The sequence below is a fragment of the Punica granatum genome, chromosome 8, assembly GCF_007655135.1.
Source record: "Punica granatum isolate Tunisia-2019 chromosome 8, ASM765513v2, whole genome shotgun sequence".
Taxonomy (NCBI): Eukaryota; Viridiplantae; Streptophyta; class Magnoliopsida; order Myrtales; family Lythraceae; genus Punica; species Punica granatum.
This window is the reverse complement of record NC_045134.1, coordinates 18702737-18724773: the sequence shown is the minus strand read 5'-3', so window position 1 is coordinate 18724773 and position 22037 is coordinate 18702737. Positions and strand designations below refer to the sequence as shown.

Sequence of the window (22037 nt, the reverse complement as noted above, 5' to 3'; positions counted from 1 at the left end):
ATTTTCCTCATCTGTCTATGACAAAATGAAGGCAAGAAATCTATTGTTTGAGGTCGGCTAATGACGAGGAGGATTTTCAGCCCATATCCGTATCAACAAGCCCAAAGAAGCATATCTTGAATATATCAAGGAAATATTCTCGTGATTTGAAAAGGGGAGATGAGATGTCTTGATCCATAGATTATGAATATTACTATCTTAATTAGATAGTATATTTTATTTAGATAGAAATATATTTAGAATTAGATATTACTTGCAATTTTAGTTTGAGTCAGGAGTTTGAAATTTTCTATTTCAGATTATTTCCTCATTCCATTTTAGGAAAGTAATCTAGAGGAGTATATGTGTCAGTTTCCTATTCTATAGTCAATGGAGGTGTGTTCCCTCTATATATAGGCTATTCATCGCATTGTAGAACTATATATATCATAAACTCTTATTATTTAATAATACTTTGAGTTTGCACAACTCTTGATTTTCTACATATCGCTAGGGTTTAGACATGTGCTATACCCTTCGAGTGTAAATTCGAATTTAGGCGCGAGAAACAGTGATCGGCGCTGTGTCAGCTTACATGTAAATTATGAGCCAACTGATGCAAATCTACGTATAATCAGTATTTTATATATTGTATAGGACTTCCAATCCTCTGCCACATTTCTCTCTCTGTGCCCTGTTGATGGTAAGACGTTTTACTTTTTAGGGTTTTAGGATCTTTTAGACAGTTTCATATACTCTAGCTAGGTTAGAGCTACTATAGGGTTATCGAGTCAAAGTCATATAAAATACTTAATTATTATTTCTATATAACTTCATATATAGAGATATTAGTTAAAATGAAATTTCTAAGACACAGTTGGAATAAAAATTTGAAGACAATCAATTTCTTTCTCATTCGATATGATATTTTAACAGGTTGCAAAATCTCATTTCTGAGAGAAAATAGAAAAAGAGAGATGGGACAGAGGATGCGAATCCCACATTTCACATAAATGTACAATTCCTACATAATATTTTGTCTAGGATGTCTATCTTTGCTTTTGCTTTGGTCGTCTCTATCTACCAAATTAGACCCAACAGAGTTATTGGAATGCCCATAACTCGTGCCCACCATACAGCACCAACAGACCAACTCGTATAAGTTCAACACAGTGCCTTCCCAACAAGAAAGCGAAGAAGAAATGTCATTTAGGTGAAGGTTTTGTTCTGTTTTTTTTTTTTTGGTACATTCAACAGAGTTGATATCGGATATCGACTTAATCTGGTTACAAAGTATTTTTACTGGCCTTCAAACACCTTCATAGAGGGATGCAGGTAAAATACGTCTACTAATATTGCAACTTACGAACTAATGTTCCACCTCAATTAACTAAATGTGATTTAATTAAGTGAATTCTTTTTCCTTATCACTGTGTTCTCGAATAATTACATAATACAGAAAAATACAGTACATAGATCCCGGTCGACTCGCTTTTGGCCAAATATTCCTCTCCATCTCACCGTGAGATTTTGAGCAACCGATAAATAAATTAAGGTAACGCGGACTCAAAGAGCCGGGGGTCGGGTCCAACCGGACCGACGGATAGCGCAAGAGTCGATCGACTCTTAAAATAGCTGTAGGACCGGTCGAGCTCTCGGGTGATTGTTTAACCGCGATTCACACAACCGTCTCAAGTTGTCTTCCACATGGACACTACTTGGACCAAGGCAGTGACTAGAGGCTAGACCCCTTTCCGCACTCGGATTGCGCGCTCAATATGTGTGGGGGCATTGGACCCCGTGATTGATGGTTTGGGGCGTTGGACCCCGTGCAAAACGTAACCTATGAGTTCGGCCTTGAACCGCAGCAAAGCAGTAGATAACAGAAGAAAACATATAAAAATAGATAAAAACTGACAAAAATTAATAAATACAGACAAGTTGTATATTATACCGTGTTTACGTGATTAGTCCAATTATGAACCGGAGTTAATTGGCAAGTGATTTTCTAGCCTAGACAAGAAAGAAGACATGCTAGAGCGCAGTGTTAATTCGACTATGTGTGCATGGGTTCGTTTTAAGTTGTTATGTATAATGACAATGCGGGCTTTACAGTTTAAGTCAAGAACGTGTGTTTTGACCCTAGATTTGGAACCTAGAGTTTCGTCTAACCATTTTCTAATGTTTAATTAAGTCGTGTGAATGGTTAGTCAGGTTTTGCAAGTTTTGTGACAGAAATGTAGGATCTAAGTACCCGTACCTACACTTAGATGACAAAAACACCTAAACTAGATGAAGAGGGCTATACAAATGAAACTTGCACCCGAACGGGCTGCCCCTCTTCACCCGTGGCTTGAAGTGTTTCGATCACCCTAACGTCTAGGGTGTCAGCGATTCACGAAAGAACGGTTATGCCCTTGAGCTGTAAAATATTTAAAGTGCTCGTGCAAAATTGAGATCACGTGACACGGACTATCGAAAGTCGGTAGCCGGTGTCGACCGGTCCCTTGGGCCTATCGGGGTCATGTCGACCCCAAAAGAATTAAGGAAACGGTCACTCCGCCCGAGAATGGTCTAAGGAAGACTGGCGCACCCTGACCTCAGTCACCTCAAATTGGGCCCGGACTCGAGTCAAGATGCACGAGTGTTCCCTAGATGCCCATGCTACCCGTTTTACTTGTCGCGGTGCTTTTTAAAATTGTGAGTTTGAAAATGGCATTCCCAACGGTTCGTGAAACGTCGACGCGATTACAAGTTAATGGCCGATTCATGCGATTTGTTTGAGCTGAGTGATTTGCTTAGCTGAGTTAAACGTCTCATTCCCCGTATGTGGAAATTTTAATGGTTGTTATCGAGTGCCTTGGGTGCGCAGGTTAACGACAACGATTCCTGACACGGGGACCGAGACGGGTCCCCGAAAGCCAAGAACACTCGGTCCATGATGACCGATATGCTCTTGGACCCTCGTGGGCCCAGGCTAGTCACCAATACCCAAATCCATGCAAATTACTTAAACTAACCCGTTTAACATGCAATTATTGTCTAATTAACGACAAAATGGAAAATACGATTACAACCGATCCGAGAATCGACCTTCAACTAGGAAAGGAGGCCACCCTTGACCTGTGAGGGAAGTTAAGAGCTCTCGGCCACTCTCCAAGAGAAGAACCGACCTTGACCTGACTCGGGTCTTGGATGGTCTCCCATCTCGATTTTAGCCCTTTCTCGCATGTATAAAACATCAAACAAGACAATACCATACACTTTGCAAAGTCAGTGCCGCCATGCTCTTAGAAACATATACAAGCATGCAAACATACACAAATATAATATTTAACGGAATCGATAAAACAACACCGACTCTTGACATAAAAAACATTAAGCACGGGAAACCGACTAAGTCAAGGAGCAAGAGTCCACCCTCGCAATAATCTTCTCGACCTCAACTACACCTTTTTCCTGTTATGCTAACATACATCACAACTCTATGCACACATAATAAATGAGATGGGAGCAAGCTAAACATAAACATGCATATTGTCGATCAGGGACTGCCTTATCACCTCACAAATGTGATGAAACCTAAAAGGCCTACATCTCTAAAGGTAAGGAAGTTATACCTGCGTCTCGGGGCGTGTTTGAGGTGGTTTAGAAGCTCAAAAGAGTCTGGGAGTAGGCTGTTACAGGGGCTGGTCAGGGGGGACCCGATATGAGCTTCTCTGGTAAACCAGGTTGAAAGGGAAGGAGAAGGTGACTCCGACTACTGTGCACGGTGATTCCCAACACCTTAGGCGTCCACGGTGGGGATGGAGGCTAAGCTCAGGCCACTGGTCCCTACACAAACCCGAGAAAGAAGAAAACAACTGAGAAGAAAAAAGAAAGGATCCGAGAAGGGAATGAGGTCCCGGGAGCGCCTAGTCCGGTGGATTAGCTCTCTGGACGTGACCTCCTTGTCACAGGAAGAGTGAGGGCCGCGGGTGGCTCTTCCGCGGTAGTGGACACGACTCACCTAAGTCGTGGAAGGAGGAGACACGCCAGAAAAGGAAGAAAGCTTGAAGGTTCAGTTCTGGGCAGCGCTGAAACGGGGTTTGAGGAGGCTCCAAATGGTAAAAATAACTTCACCAATGGACCCGGGAGGTCGAGAACTAGGGGGTATGAAGTTTGCTTGAGGTTTGGGTCGGGCCGGGATGCGATCGCTGGAAAATTGGGTCGTTTTTTGCCCGTTTCGGCCTTGGGACGGGCTGCTGGTACGGAGTTCCGAAAATGAGAGTTTTTGAGAGCTTTGGAGAGAGTTGAGAGAGTTTTGTTAGAGAGAGAAGTTGATAGTTGAAAATTGGATGAAGAATGGTAAGTGGAATTAGTAAATTGAAGAAGATGATGAATAGGAAATGATGAGGTGTTGGATGGTGATTGGAAGAGATGAGATTGTGTTTGGATGGAAGATAGAATGTATATGTATGTAGAGGTGTATGAGAGTTGATGGAAGAAGAGATGATGGTGGATGGGGTGGGTGTATGTATGTCTGGGGGGGGTGGGTTGAGGGATGGTGTGGTGTTGGTTAGTTTTAGAAAGTTGTGATTGGAGGAGAATGGATTGTAGGAGGATAGGATGATGAGGATGGATGGATGGTAAAGGTGTATGTATATGTGAAGGGCGGTGCATAGGTTGTATAAAAGTTAATGGGAGAAAGAGAAGAAGAGATGTGGTGGGTCCCATTGAATGGAAAAAGGGTAGTCGAGAGGTTCGGGTCTCGACTGAGAGCATGTTCAGGATTTGTGACTCGAATGGATGACGCCTTGTTGACCGCGGCGAGGAGAGGATTCCAACAAGCCTAATATCGACATGCTCCGCTTAGGTCGATGATTTAGGTGACCCGGGGCATGGGAGTCCATTTTGCTCGATTCGGGTGATTTGAGCGAAGTTAATTGTTTATGTCGACTGTTTATATCTCTGCATTCTGTGCCGATCATTTTGGTTGGGGCAAAACAGTCAACTCAACAGCCTCCGGTACAGACAAGGAACCGGAGACGTCCCAAGAATCTACAATCGAACTTTTCTGTTTTTGTCTTGAGTGTCTTGAGGTGTCCGAAGATCGCTGTGTTTTCCGTTTTTCGAAAACGGATTCCGAAGATTTTGCTGGGCGACGTTCGAGACCACTTTAGGGCTACTCGAGATACTTGTATGATTCGTGCTGTCTGAGCCAAAATGATTTCCCAAGCCCTTGGGGTTGTTAAGATTGGGTTGTACAGAGCTAGGGCGTTAACATTTCACAGAACAAGCTCTGGGCGTGAGATTTTGCCTGAAAATGGCCCTTTTTTCTGCATGAATGGCGTTCGGGGGACCTAAACGACTGTTGCATTGTGATAGGGATTTATTTCCCTGGTCTTTAAGGTCCCTGGGACTGATGGGTGTGGATTTTGTATACTGACGTTTCGTTGACTAGGTCTTCGACTAGAGAATTCAATAGAAATGGCCACTTTTCTCGGGCATGGATCCACTCGGGAGATCTGAATGATTTTCGAAAAACAGTTTGAAGCCTAGTCCCTGGTCCTGATGACCCTTGGGTATGGCCAAACCTGTTTTCGGGTGCCGTTGATTTGCCTATGGAATAGGAGTCCTGGAAGCTCCATCAGAAAGATCATCTACGAATGTTTGGGAGCGCCCCGGCTCAAGCAAGTGATTTGCGTAATGTGCACGGAGATGAAATTCGTCAGTTTGGCATCATGAGCTACTTTTAGAGCCCCGTATTAGGTATCTTTTGACGCTATGGCGATGAATAATGCTGCAGTGAGCCAGCCTTTGTCATCCCGGGATTTGATACATGTTTGGGCTCTTTGGTTGCTTTTTGTGACCTTTACGGAAGCCCTAGGGCTTTTCCGCAGTCGCGCTTCATGATCGTGTGGTTGCCCTTGCTTACCCAACTATGAATAGTAGCCCGGGGTTTATTAGGCCTTCTTTTGTCATGCTTGTCGGGCCGTGGTCAAGGGGGTGGCTGCTGATATTATCTGCTAGAGCTAGTGGACCAAAATGGGGTGCTGACAAAGAATAAATGGTGGAGTTCATAAAAAAAAAAAACCTCTCATGACAGTACACTAGTTTTTGTTGTATTGCTGAGTAATTGAAATCTATCGTCTAATGTCATTGTTCCCCACTATCTAAAGCAAGATTGAATAGAATATATGGGAAATCCAAATGCTTATACATATATGCCCTTCTTTTTAGGGCACATGATGCTTTGCAAATGCAAGTGTCTTCAATTGTGCTAAATGGACACTTCAGATTTGTGCTTTTTTTAAGTTAATGCGAATGTGGCCGACTTCTTATAAATTGCATTCCGTTTCGCTGCAACTTGTTTATGTTTTGTTATTCATGTTGTTTGCCTGTTACGTGTGGAAGTTCTGCTTCGACAAATGCATCCATTATGGTTCCTAAGGATTGGAATATTCTCGAGTTGACTGATCAGATGGAGTTGGCTTTCATTCATATCATGCTTGACAAGTTGAAAAGGAGCCACACTACATCTTGAAAGCAAAGGGATTAGGATGAGATGACGGTAGATATGGGAAAGCAATTTCCCGATGAGCAACTGTGCTCCTATAAGATAAAGGACAAGGCGACAAGACTGAAGACCATGTACAAGCAATGCACCGAACTGCTTAACCATACTGGAGTCGGATGGGATGACGACACTAATATTATCAAGGTGACTCCCGATGTATGTGATACGTTTATCAAGGTACAATCTTTGTTTGCCGACTTCGCATAACATCATATCAATCTTTTTCTTATCTTTTGAGCGTGAACTTGAATTCCTAATAATATCAGTTCAGAAATATGATAAGTCTTTCAAGGTAAAATGGTGACTATATTACTGCTTCATTTTAATATATATGTGCATGTCCTTTGTTTATAGGTTCTCTTTGTATGGTTGCTTCGTATTTAATGAAGTGTCTTGTTCAATGATCTTTTTTTCATCGTGCAAAAGAACAGGGCCTTCAAGACATTCCGAACCAAAGGCTGGAAGCACTACCGCCTGTTGAATGAGCTTTCCAGTGCTTCAACTGCTACCGTTACTCTCCGCATCTCCTCGACCGATAGACCGAGGACTTCGGATGAGGAAGGACAACTGCATGAGGAATTCCTATCAACATCTAAGAAAAGGCAAGAATAGCCTATCAACCTCGAAGAAGGCTCCGACAAGAGTAATAACCCCGTCTAGGTTCAAGAGCCTATTATATTTGAGTCCCGACGTCGAGTGCACAAAAGACCTTCATCGACAAGCTCACAACTACAGGAGTGCATGGACTTGTTCAAGGCCAGTTTCAAATAGAAGCCAAAGAGCACCCCACTGTCGTCACAGAGAAGCAAGTCCGTTTCCAGTCCTGAGAAGCCTGAGAGGAATAGCATCGAGGAAGCCATGGTGGAGTTGGATAAATTGAAACCGACAATCCCGCTTAAACCGTACATAACTGACAGCTTAGCTCTCCTTGATGACAAAATGAGGAGGCTTTTCATGTACTACGCGGAAGAAGCACAAAAGCTACAGCATCTTTTTGACTCTTGAATGAGCTCGGGATTCAGCTTTATGTTTAGTTGAAATTTTTCGATAATCTCATCTCTTTTTCTTTGTTATGACATTACATGTACGGCTATGTTTGTTATGTGTGTTTTGATATCTTGACTTGATTATGTTTTATGTGTGCTTGGAATTTTTTATTGTGTATGGCTATGAATTATTGTGTTTTATATTTAATGACATGTTCATGAACTTCCTTCCACTGTTATAGGCTCACAATTAAAAGAAAATATGCCAAGGAATAACACTTTGCAATATGGCGATAGCTCTAGTAACGAAGAGATGGAAATTAGGCAACGGTGGTTCTTATTTTTGATAATGCAAGTTGCGGCGGTCGAAGAACAGGTTAGACGGAACATCTCATGTAGAACTTCTCAACTTCAAGGAAGAGAGTACACGCTTGAAGTTTTGGGGAATAATATTAGATACTACGAGAATTTCATAATGGGATCCTACGTATTTAGAAAAACCTCTGTGACACACTTCGACGGCAATGTGGCATCAATGATACTAGGAATGGTATCACCGTCGAAGAGATGCTCGTAGTATTCTTATTGGTTATTTCACATAGTATGGGATATGCAGTAGTGGTGGAAAGGTACCAACATTCCAAGGAGACGGTGTCACGATCATTTAGAAAAAGGGGTTAATACCCCAAATGGCTCATGGTTTACCCGTTTTGTCAAATCTATCCTATGTTTTTTTTGTCAGATATATCCTATGGTTTACTTTTTGCATCAAATCTATCCCGACATTATCTTTTCCGTTGACATCTAACGGCCGTGCTGATGTGGCACGTGAAGCGATAGTGGCCTACACTTGCCACGTGGGCACTACGTCAGCACAGCTGTTAGATGTCGACGGAAAAGATAACGCCGAGATATATTTGATGCAAAAGGTAAACCGTGAGATATATCTGACATAAAAAAGTATATGATAGATTTGACAAAACGGGTAAACCATGGACCATTTGGGGTAAAAACTCATTAGAAAAATTCTCCGAGGAATACAAGCCTTAACATCGATTTATATAAGACATAGAAACGTTGTTGTACAGCCTGAAATTGAAAATTATCAGTAATGGCATTTCTTTAAAGTATTTTTTGATAAGTCAATACTATAATAATTCATTTCATAAGATTATATAAATTACATAATTTTGCATTGCCCCGCAAGATTGCATCGGAGCTATGGATGAAACCCATATGGTTGCATGTGTCCCTAAGGACAAAAGAGTAGCTTATCGCAATCGGAATACAGAGATATCACAAAATGTGCTCGGCGCTTGTTCCCACGATAAGATGTTTACATATGTCATGATGGGTTGGGAGGGTTCGATACATGATTCAAGAATTTTTTCCTAAGCTGCCACATTAGAATTATTTCCAGCGCCATGTGGTGGTGAGTATTTGCTGATAAACTTTCTATTTTCCAAAAAATTTCAGCCCTAACGTATTTAACTGTAATTTTCCTTTTGTTATTTCCATAACAATATTATGTTGTCGATGTAGGGTTTCCCAATATTCCGGGATATTTGGCTCCATACAAGGGGGAACGGTATCACTAAAGTATTTTCGGTGAAGACAATCCGCCGACAACAAAAAAGGAGCTGTTCAATCGGAGCCACGCATCAGATTGTAATTTCATCGAACATTGTTTTGGTATTTTGAAGAGGAGATTCGCCATAATGAATTTGATGCCAAACTTCAAAACGCATAGACAAGGACAAATTGCCCTTGCTTGTTTTGTGTTGCATAATTTTATTCGCAGCAATCATTACCACGACAGGTTATTTGAGGAGTACGGTGATACTTGGGCGGATTACAATGAATTTCGAAATCCACCAGAACAACCAGGAATTCAAACTAAAGTGGACATGAGTAGTCCCGAGATGAATGTTGTACGCAACCATATCGCTAATCGGTTATGGCACGTAGAGAGAAAAAGGTGATGACATGCACTAAGGTCTTTGTATTTAAAATAAGTAGCAATATTTTCTCTATTTGGAAATTGATTTTGCCAATTTTAATTAAATCCATGCAATTAATGTAGACATCTATTTTTGTAAATGTCTTCTACACTGGCGATTTATTGATAAAATTGTAAGATTAATTTTAAATATATTAATAATATATTATATAGCGGAATAAACTGACATCCAGCCATTGCCTTAATAACCTCGATGATTTCCACACATCTCCCGATAGACCTGTAAAACAAATAAGACTGGAAGTGTCTTCTAGCTCCTAACCTTCTCATATGGGACGTCTAGATGTAGACATATGCCATTTTAAATAAGCGGAGTTAGGGAACCCTCGGAATAATATTTCCTTATACATCATTCCATCAAAAGGATATTCTCTGCAATTCACAAGATATGAAATATCTCACTCAAATCATAGAATATATTGTGACATGAGGGCCACCTAATTGAGAGATTATTTCCTTAAGGGGTTTTTACCTAAAATGGCCCATGGTTTGCCCGTTTTGTCAAATCTATCATATGCTTTTTTTTGTCAAATCTATACCATGTTTTACTTTTTGCATCAAATCTATCCCGGCATTATCTTTTCCGTCAACATCTAACGGCTGAGCTGACGTGGCGCCTACGTGGCAAGTGGGCCCACTATCTCTCCACGTGCTACGTCAGCACGGCCGTTAGATGTCGACGGAAAAGATAACGCCGGGATAGATTTGATGTAAAAAGTAAACCATATGATAGATTTGACAAAAAAAAAGCATATGATAGATTTGACAAAACGGACAAACCATGGGCCATTTTAAGTAAATACCCCTTTCCTTAATTATGTAAATACAAAATATTTCTTACATTCTTCCAGTTAGCCCCATGACACAAATATTTATAAGTGATAAACTTTATTTGGCCAAACTTGACATTCCCTTAACTATGGAAACCTCCCACTTACCCTGAGAATGCTACACATGAACCATGGCAGTGATACCTGGCAAGAGACTACTTCCCAACCATGTGTCATGATGTATAACACTCCCAAAATAAGCACTTTAGGGAAAATTTGTAACTCGACATAATTTACATAGGTCCTACTTTATATCTCAATGAATTCAATACTTTATTTGCGCAATTGATGGGAAATAGAGTTCAACTTTATTCTCTAAAATAACAAAAGTAATACATAATTGTCCAAAATATATCAAGAAAAACTACACGGCTTGTAGACCCATACTTCCAACATGATCAATAAATTGTTTTACCGATAAACCTTTAGTCATTAGATCTGCAATCATAGCATATGTACTTGTGTGTTCAATAATCACCATGTTTTTTCTTGATATACTCCCTTACACTGTGATACTTGATATCGATATGTTTATTTATGCTGTCACTTTTGTTATTCTTAGAGAAGAACATTGCAGCTGTGCTATCCAATAGATCTGGATTGGTCTTTGTATCGTATCATCAACTTGAAGACCACTTATGAAATTCTTCAACCATAGTGCCTGTGTCGTGACTTCATAGCATGCAATAAACTTTGCCTCCATAGTAGATGTAGCCACCATAGACTGCTTGATACTCCTCCAGGAAATGGCTCTTCTAGCAAGAAGAAACACATACCCTGAAGTAGATTTTCTGGAATTTACACATCCGGCAAAGTCAGCATCTGAATAACAAATCACCCTCAAATGGTTGGTATGCATGTAGGTCAACTGGTAGTCCTTGGTTCCCTGAAGATACCTCATCACGTTCTTTGCAGCAACCCAATGTTGGATCCCAGGATTACTTTGGCAACGCCCCAGCAATCCAACCGCCAGACATATGTTAGGCCTCATGCAGACCTAAGCATACATTAAATTCCCAACTGCGGATGCATATGGGATGTTCTTCATCTGCTCAAGTTCCAACTCATCCTTAGGTAAAAGGTCATTATTGAATTTATCCACTTTGATTACAGGGGCTAGAGAAGGTCGACAATCTTTCATACCAAATCTCTGCAAAATCTTTTCAATGTAGGTTTTTTAAGACAGTCCTATAGTTCTTTGTTTTCTGTCTCCGTGAATCTCTATACCAATGACATAAGAGGCTTTACCCATATCCTTCATTTCAAAATTAGTAGAGAAAAACTGTTTAGTCTCTTCCAACAGATCCAAGTCACTGCTTGCAAGGAGTATGTCATCTACATATAGGACTAAGAAAATAAACTTACTCCCACTGACTTTCAGGTATATACATTGAGCAACAAGGTTTTTAGAAAATCTGAATGAAATGATGACCTTGTGAAACATTAGATGCCATTAGCTCGATGCTTGTTTTAGTCTATATATAGATTTCGTTAACCTGCACAATTTATGACTATCAACATTAAACCCTTCAGGTTGCTTCATGTATACCTCCTCATCAAGATCCCCATTAAGAAAAGCCGTTTTCACATCCATCTGGTGTAACCCTAAGTCCATATGAGCCACCAACGCCATAATTATCCGAAGCGAGTTCTTCTTAGAAATTGGAGAGAAGGTCTCGTGGTAGTCTATACCTTCTTTTCGAGGAATTTCGCAAATGGACCACTCTTTTGTCCATTCTTTGTGTATTGCCTGTAGTACTCCCTACCCCTATCATATCTAACGATCTTGATTTTCTTGTCCTTATGTTTCTCTACTTCTACCTTAAATGATTTGAAAGCATCAAGAGCTTTCGCCTTTTCATTTAGAAGATAGAAATACATATATCTGGAATGGTCATAAAAAAAAAGGAGATAAAATATCTCTAACCATTAAAACAGGGGTCGAAAATGGACCACGGATATCAGTATGTATGATTTTGAGAAGCTTAGAACTCATTCGAGAACCCTTGGATGTCTTGTTGGTTTGCTTTCCCTTTATGCAGTCCAAGCAAGTTTTAAAGTCGGTATCGTCCAGAATCTTTAGGACTCCTTCCTTTACCAATCTCTTAATCCTCTCTAAAGAGATATGTCCTAACCTCTTATTGCAAAGTAAAGAGTAATTTTCATCCACATGATTTCTCTTAATACTAGCAGTCGCATGCAAACATAAATAATTTTGCTCAAAGTCGAGATGTAAATCAACTTTAAAGAGATTATCAATCATGGTACTACTAACAATGACAAAATTATTTCTAAAAATAGTCCATTTATTCTCAAATAGAAATTTGTAGTCAAATACAGCCAGTCTGGAAATATAAATCAAATTTCTAGAAAAGTCTGAAATGTAAAAAACATTATTCAAATTTAAAGCATATCCCAAAGATAGAATTATTCTAAGTGTCTCAACTTTAACGACTTGAGAGCGTCTATTATTCCCTGAGTAGACGAACCTCTCACTTTCTGTCGGTTTTCTTAGGTTGAGAAATCCCTACATGGTATTAACAATATGGATTGAAGAACCGAAGTCAATCCACCATGTATTTTTAAGAGTTTCAACGAAAAATAATTCATGACATACTAAACAAATTGAGATACATCTCTTTTCCAACCACTTCTTATATTTTAGGCGATCTTTCTTCACATGCCCATTCTTCCTACAGAAGAAGCACTTCACCTTATTGCCATCTGTCTTAGTGGCGCCTTATACTGACTCTTCCCATGATCCTTATTGCCTTTACCCTTTGGACGGGTAGCCAAATGGACAACTTCAGGCTTGTCCTGCTTCATCTTCTCCTCCTCTTGAACACATATGGTCAAGAGTTTTGTAATGGACTACTCCTCCTTATGTGTGTTGTTGGAGATCTTAAAAGGTCCATACTCAGCTGGCAAAGAGTTGAGAATGAAGTGAACCAGAAATGGCTTGGAGATATCAATCTTTAGGGTCTTGAGTTGAGTTGCCAAGTCTCTCATTTTCGTAATGTGCGCACGCACACCCTTTGAACTGTCGAAGGTATTACTAGTCAGCCACTTCATCAGGGTACTTGCCAAGACCTCATATGATTTGGCAAATTGTTATTTAATTGCCTTTTGAAAATCCTTAGCCTTCATCACCTCATCAACAGCTCCCCGTATGCTTTTACTCACACAAGACTTCATGAGGGCTTAAGCGGTTGGATTTCTCCCACCACTCATACTTCTCCTTGACCTCAGGCACATCTGTATCCGTGGGAGCAGGTGGCTCCTCTTCACGGAGCGCATAGTCTAGGTCCATGTACCTCAGAGTGAAAAGAATTGACTCATCCTAGTTAGAAAAGAGTTGAGAATGTACCTCAGCTGGCAAAGAGTTGAGAATGAAGTGAACCAGAAATGGCTTGGAGATATCAATCTTTAGGGTCTTGAGTTGAGTTGCCAAGTCTCTCATTTTCGTAATGTGCGCACGCACACCCTTTGAACTGTCGAAGGTATTACTAGTCAGCCACTTCATCAGGGTACTTGCCAAGACCTCATATGATTTGGCAAATTGTTATTTAATTGCCTTTTGAAAATCCTTAGCCTTCATCACCTCATCAACAGCTCCCCGTATGCTTTTACTCACACAAGACTTCATGAGGGCTTAAGCGGTTGGATTTCTCCCACCACTCATACTTCTCCTTGACCTCAGGCGCATCTGTATCCGTGGGAGCAGATGGCTCCTCTTCACGGAGCGCATAGTCTAGGTCCATGTACCTCAGAGTGAAAAGAATTGACTCATCCTAGTTAGAAAAATTTTGTCCATTAAGTATAGGAACATAAGCAATATTTTCAATAACAAATTCAGGAAGAGCTACAAAGATCAATGACATCAATTAAGTGCTATGTAAAATAAGAAATAACCATATACAGTAAATTCCTCCTCCCTTTGGAGATAGGTCGCAAAAATGCGTGAATTTATTAGTGGGACAAACAAATTTGATAATTACAATGAAACTATTCCTTAATCCTTTGGGCATAGAACAATGCCACCATACCACCAAAATATACCTTCTCAGACTGATCTAAGTCCCAAGACTAATAACTACCTTTTGGGGCAAAACTATTAATTTCACGACTCGATTACAATTTGATGCTAATAAACCATATTGTAGTTTAAGTATACGTGATTTACCTTATATAGAGTGCTTTGGCTACTCCTATATCCTTAAACCACACTACATAGAATCAGAACCGGATAAAAACTTGACCGAACCAGTCAGAACCGGTCAAATCAATCCACTGGACCAGGCTTGACTTAATGGGCTTGAGCCCAAGCCCAAGCCCAGCCCAAAAGGACTGAAGTGGGTCGGATCAGTTCAGTTGGGCCGAAAGCCCAACACTAATTCGGGTCGGACTAAAGCTGGAGCGAGCAGAGATTGGATCGGGTGAAAACCGAATCGACCCAGTTCGGGTCAACTTCACCTTCTCCGCCCGACTCCTCACCCCAAGCCTGCGAACCCTAACGCCGCCACCTCCCACCCGTAGCCTCCGCTCGGTCCCGTGTAATTGCCACTGGTCACTGCCGTTCCACCGTGACGGCGACGACTGCGCCACCTCCGGCCGTGACCATCGGGGTCAAGCTGAATGGGAGATTGCTCTGCAAGGGCTCGGGGAAGATCGATAGAGGCAGCGGAGGCTCGGGGGTAGGAAGCTTGGGCCGAGAGCTATGAGTCGATTCCGACTCAGTGAAACAGCAATCGAACGACCTGCTACCGATCCACTCCGTCCTGGCTCGATTCCGACACGGTGGCAGGTGCAATCGACGACCCGAGGCCCCTTAGCCGTGGATGCCGATCCTCACTTGGCCGCGATTACGCCTCATGAGCCACAAAGCGAGGTTGCAGACCACGATAAGTTCTGGTCTGGGTTCGATTCGCTTCCAATCGCATCGGACTACCGACTAGGGTGGAGGTTGGCCGCCTCCTTAGGCCGCCCTGAGGCTGGCCGCGGCCTCCCTACGCCCTGGAAAACCCTAATTCCTAATTTGCTTTAATTAACCCTAATCGTCTTGATTAAGATTGAATACAGATTAACCACATAAAATCAAATAATATTGCAATAATCGAAACCCTAATTGCAAGAATAAAATTCAATCAACCTTAATCAACAGGTAAATCGTAAACCCTAATTGCATGATACTATAAAATCATCAAGCACGACCATAGCATCAAAGTATGACATGAATGTTGGCTCTGATACCAACTGTAAGATTAATTTTAAATATATTAATAATATATTACGCAGCGGAATAAATTGACCTCCAGCCATTTCCTTGATAACGTCGATGATTTCCACATGTCTCCTGATAGACTTATAAAACAAATAAGACTAAAAGTGTCTTTTAGCTCCTAACATTTATGTATGGGACGTTTAGATGGAAATACATGTCCTTTTAAATAGGCTAAGCTAGGGACCCCTCAAAATAATATTTCCTTATAAATCAAAAGGATATTCTCTGCAATCCACAAGATATGGAATATCTCACTCAAATTATTGAATATATTGTGACATGAGAGTTCACTTAATTGAGAGATTATTTTTTTAATTTTGTAAATACATAATATTTCTTACAAAAATGTGATGAACAAATACTTGATCGTCAGCACGTTCGTTAAACGAATCTCATCGTATGGTGCTCTGTGTAAAAATAGTAAAAAGGGAAAGGCATGGAGAAAAAAAATTCCACCATCAGGAAGCACATGGCAGCAAATAAAGGAATGCCCTCGTGACTTTTCAAGGGATGGGGTCAACAAATACAAATTCCACAATAGCAGGAAGGCATCGAAAAAGGAAAAAAAAGAAAATTCGACCAAGCAGGAAGCTTGTTCAGTCGTGGCATATTTTCAAACTGATGGGTCCCACCAAAAACTAAAAACCAACAAGAACTTTGTCTTTAACAAGTTCAAATAAAGCAGAGTAATGAAATATTTTGAAACCAAACATGACCAATACGCTCCCTATTGGCTACGAATGCCAATAGCTCGACATACAAATGATTCCGATGATCATGATCTTATATCTTTTTTGTCGTAAGAAAAAGTAGCTCGGCATGTGAATGCTTTCAATAATCATGTTCTTATGTCTTTTTTGTTCATAAGAAAAAGTAGCTCGACAAAGGATTGCTTTCGATATAACCTCAAAGGGTTGGTAGTCACTGAGTTTGATTCTGAGCATTTATCTTTTTGTGCCAAGAAGGTTTTTTTGCCATGTTAACAGTTTAATAGGTTGCCACTAACGATGAGTTTCTTTTCTTTTCTAGAAAAGTAGTATCGACCAGTTTTCTATCAAGTTTATTTTGTACTTGGGATTGATTCTCCTATTAATAAGATGAAGATGCTTCTTATTTTTGATGAGATGTAATGCATTGCTCGACTGGTTTTGTGCATATATGATATGTCTAATTGGTTCTGAATATATTCGTGAAATCAATGGGAAAGCCTCATCAATTATGCTACTAAAGAATATTGGGGGTTATGAGTTAATGAAAAGATGAAAGAAAATTGTTCAGTCATTAGCTAATATATCATTATGCTACTAAAAAGTTCTCATGTTGTCGACATTGCAATTACTAATGCTCTCAACAACTTGCATACATAAAGAAGAAGATTATGTATATTTGTTGCTATGTATATTACGGGTCCATTAGGTAACATATCTGATATTGTTAGCTAGTCATCCTATTTTCATGGGATCTTGAGATCCATTCTGTTTTGCTTTGTAGTAGGGCTCTATGAGGTCCTTTTATGTAGATGCACAACTATACTGAATCTTGACTTGTTTTGACCACTCAATCCTTGTGTTCCCAACTTTGATATGGTATGACAATATTTTGTTGAAGTTTAATGTCTTAAATGGTAAAAAAGACCAATACAGAAAGGGGAATTCACAATTTGTGATTAACCCACAAGCAGAGGGAGCAAACCCCAAGAAATTCTCCGTACTAGTTATTGTCTGACTTAATAAGAACAAAAAGCTTGATTTGATTTACCACACTCGGAGACGAACCATGATAAAGAATAACTATGATAACCATGTTCAGAATGTCAAGAAACAAAGAAAAGCAAAAAAAAAAAGATTCGTACATACTACACCATTCTTGATCTACCCATACATTAGGTGCATTATCAGTTAGTTAATAATGCTTTTAAAATGTGATAAGATCTAAAATGTGATGGTGCCAACGTTTGCTAACAACTATTACTGGAAAAACTATCATAAAAATTACTCGATCTAAGATTTAATCACCAAAGCAAAAACATAGTACCAATTAGTGGTGCTTCATATGATAGTCAAAGGTGTCACTCTCTTATCTTCATCTTATCAATGCCCTTTGCTCACGGGGCTTTATTTGAGGAAAAAACACAAAAGAGAAAATGAATAATGAATTTGTTGCTCTTTTATACTTTTTAATGTCTTTTCAAATTCCAATCGAGTATAACAATAAACGATCATTTACGTAACGGACCTTTGTACTTTCCAATTCAACTATGGTAATAATAGTTTTGCGTCAAATGTCTCATTGTTGTTAGTGATGACTCAAAAACTCACTCAGTGGTAGAGTATGCTCATCCTACATGACACTTGTAGGTGCTTCGCCCCGGGTTTTAGTATTATATATAGATATATAGATATATATAAATATATAGATGCTGCAAATATTATTTTTGTAAATAAAAAAAATCGAATAATTGAATATACAATCTATATAATTAAGCTAAATGAGAGTAACAATGGAGCTCTCCCAAGCCATTCATATGACATAGTATACTTTAAGTCAATATTAAAAAAATCTATATAGTACATTAACCCCATTAAAGTATATTTTAATTCAATTATAAAAAACAATTATATGTATCATATCAACCGACCCCTCCTTATTCTCATATAATTATATACTTATATAAACTTCATATCAATCAATTAACAAATGGTACCAAAATGTAATACAATTTTGTGGGTTGAATACCTCTTTATTCACATTCCATTTCTCCCACGATTTCCATTTTATCAATTTTATCAATTACCAAATTGATTAAGTCCCATATTAAGAATACACCTCATTTCCCTAAAATTTTATTCATACGTTTTACTTTGAATTATTTTTTACTTATTTACTTATTTGTTTTGATCAGATACGAAGCAATCGAAACGTTTATTTTTTTATTATAGAAACTAATACCCTTTCACATAAATGTAAAATGATAAATAAATTTCATAGTTTATCTCATAAAATTTTTTTGTTGAGAAAGTTGCTATACCTGAGCTTAACGTTTCTTGTCATAAACACCATGGCATACTTAGTGTACCGATTAATGATTAATCTATTTTTAATCCTTAATATACAAAATTGAGTAGAAAAAATAATTGTATATTCACAACTAATATCTATAAATTGATTTCATTAATTTGTATCAAATAAAATATCAACAATGTATAATTCCCACGCGATTATATACGCATCTAAAATAAATTTGAACTTTGAAGCCCAGACGTAATCGCCAGTTGTTCTTCTTGTTTTCCTCGAACTTTGAACCCATCCCATTTTTTTTAAATCTGTTAGTCTTTTAGACGACTGGACTAGCTTATTAAATTGGTTCAGTTGAAGAACACGTGGCGACTTTTAATATGAACACCCCATCTACTGCAAAAAAAAAAATGTGATAACTACGGATGAGGCCGATGAATTTATGATGCGATTAAAACATTATTGGTTAAAATGTATTTTTAATAGAGTTAATCATATAAAAAAACACGATATTTACTCTAATTTTTAATTCTAACACGACCTTTTGGAAATAGTATAAAAAGACACGACTTAATGATTTTGTTGCACTTCAAGCGGGCCACTAAGATGAAAATTCATTTTTGCCCATTTAGTTCCTTCTTCGACTTCTATTTTGGATCAGACAAAAATGTCCAAGCAAAATTGGGCACAATACATGCCCTATCCATGACATCTAAGGAAGAACACTAATTCTAATTCCTCACACAAGAGGTTAGGGTTTTGGCTGCCATGTGAAATTGGTTAGATCCTTGCTATGAATCGAGGGAGATTTGTGAGAGATTGAGCTGATTCAAGGGTTTGTAGGTGTTATGGATTGGACCAAAAGGAGTAGAAGGGAGGAAGAGGTACCAGAGAGGGAGAAGAAGAGAAGAAGCAAAAAAAAAAAAAGATAGTAGAGAGAAAAAGAAGAGGAGGAAGGGAGTTCGAAGAAAGGAATTTTTGTATATTCTTACGCATAACCTCAATCTTATATCAGTGATCCTTTTTATTCGCTGAATAATGCATATCTTATTAATCAAAGCGAAGTGGTAGCTACATAGTTAACAAAGTTCGGATATCCCTGGAAAATACAGAGTGAGTTAAAATTTGATGCTGAGTCAAATAGGCCTACATCAGTGATCCTTTTTATATTGGATTTGATCTCCTTAACTAACTAAGAGAAATTAAAAGTTCACCCTTAAGATATTATCTTCCCATTACTCTTCCAATACTCCTTATTTATTACAAAATAACCCCTCTTCAGTTTAACCCATGATAGTAGGGTTGGTGCCTTGCACGGGTGTGAATCGAGGGAGATTTTCGAGTTGTTTGTTTGCGGGTCCCAACAACATGTAAGTTTGCTTCTTTTTCAATGTTTTAGCTAATGTGAATGAAAACAAGCAAGGGTTTTTTTCGATGAGGTGTTGATTTTGCCGATTAGTTTATTTGGGTTAATGGCGTTGATATTGCTGTGCTTATTAGTATAGTTGGGTGAAGCTTATTTTATTAAGAAAAAACAATATTTTATTGCACATTTTAGTGATTTATTTGGTACTTTGAGGCCTTTAGGGAGTTTAGAACAACTCATTAGGTAGCTTGGTTACTTGCCATTCTCTGCAAAGATATTCCTTCGAACTTGTGACAGAAGGAATGCAGGACCCAGTCTTTATCCAATTCACCCCTGCCCTTTAGTCAAGATAAATCATGTTTTTTTCCTAACTTTTATCCAATTCAACCATGCCATTTACTGTCAATACATCTCTTCAATATATTTGCTCCAATTTTCTAACTCCTTGCTACATTTTTTTTTGAGATTTACTGTGATCTCTTCTCCTTCCCCTTCAATCCATCTTTTTTCCACCACTTTTCTACGCAAATCAATGTAGGTCCATGAGCTATTGACTATGAATCTCCTTTCATTTTATACTCTTTCTATCTTGCATCAAATATAAAGGAACATGAATGTGTTCCGCTGTTACTTCATGAATTACTTGGGTATTTGTAAACTTTATTTCCATTTTGCAATCAATAGCACACAAACTTTGATTTCTGTGAGGTATCTTTGCATATTTTAATGATTTATTTGATACTTTCAGGATGGACACAAACTTTTATTTCTATGTTGAAGATAATAATTGGAATGCTATTGTTGAATATGATAATTGGGATGCTGATGATGAAGATGATAACAGGGATGTTGGTGATAACAGTAATAACGGGGATGCTAGTGATGACGATGATAATGATTGAGCATGATAGTGACGATGAAAATAGTAATGAGGACTTTGATGATGAAGTATATGATTATGTTCCTGAAGATTTACTGATATAAGATACTTATATCAGTGATTATGCTGCATATAGTGACGAAGTCATCACACCTCACACCAGTGAAGATGAAAGGGAGGAACAAAGGAGAAAGGAAAAGCCGAGAGGGAAGTGCTATAGGGGCAAGGGAGATTATAGTTTCTCGGAGAAGATGAGCTTTCAATCTCCACAACAATTCAAGGACATTGTCCAAGATTATGCAGTTTATAATAGCAAGTCTATTAAGTGGTTTAGGTCTGGTAACAGCAAAATGAAGGCTAAATGTGCTGAAGAATGTCCTTTTGGACAATATATGCAACGTGGACACACAAAAAAATGCCTTTGTAATTAGGACATTCTATTCAGAGCACAAATGCTTTAGGCCCAAGAGGAACTCACAAGCTTCAACTAAGTGGTTTGCTGGCTATTATTTGGAGAGATTCAAGGAAAATTCAGAATGGAATATAACAAAATGATTGCCACTATCGAGAAAGATTTTGCTATAAAGGTAAGCAAATCAAAGTGTTATAGTGCTAGGGCTCGAGCTCTGAAGATCATAAATGAGTCATTGGAAGATCAGTACATCATGCTACCATCTTATTTAAAAAGAGTTCTAGAGGGTGAACAAGGAGAGTTCATTTGATTTACTTGTCGAGAAGACTGCTCCTGGTGGAGCTGTAATTTTTACGAGGATGTACATGTGCTTTCAAGGGTTGAAAGATGGGTTTATGGATGGATGTAGGCCTGTGATAAGTCTGGATGGGTGTTTTCTGAAGACATGAGTAGGCGTTACTTAGTGTAGTCGGCGGAGATGGGAACAACCAGATGTTCCCAATTTCATGGGCTGTTGTTGAGGGGGAGAATGAAGATTCTTGGATGTGGTTTATGCTTAGGTTGGTTGAAGATTTAAACATACGTGATGGTTTTGGCTAGACAATTTTGAGTGATCAACAAAAGGATGTGCTCATTTTATGTTCATTCTACTTATTATTTTGCATTTTCTCGTCATCTTATAAGTGGTTACTTTCTTCTATTTTAGGGA

The 22037-nt window shown here is 38.9% G+C and overlaps 1 long non-coding RNA gene across 1 annotated transcript; it reads right to left on the bottom strand.

The window, feature by feature from the left end:
- Positions 1 to 2985: 2985 nt before the first annotated feature.
- On the bottom strand, positions 2986 to 4406 carry LOC116187253. The gene is made up of 2 exons (XR_004152013.1): positions 3989 to 4406; positions 2986 to 3813 (listed from the first exon to the last, which is right to left on the bottom strand). It is a non-coding gene; the product is annotated as an uncharacterized LOC116187253 (long non-coding RNA).
- Positions 4407 to 22037: the final 17631 nt, after the last annotated feature.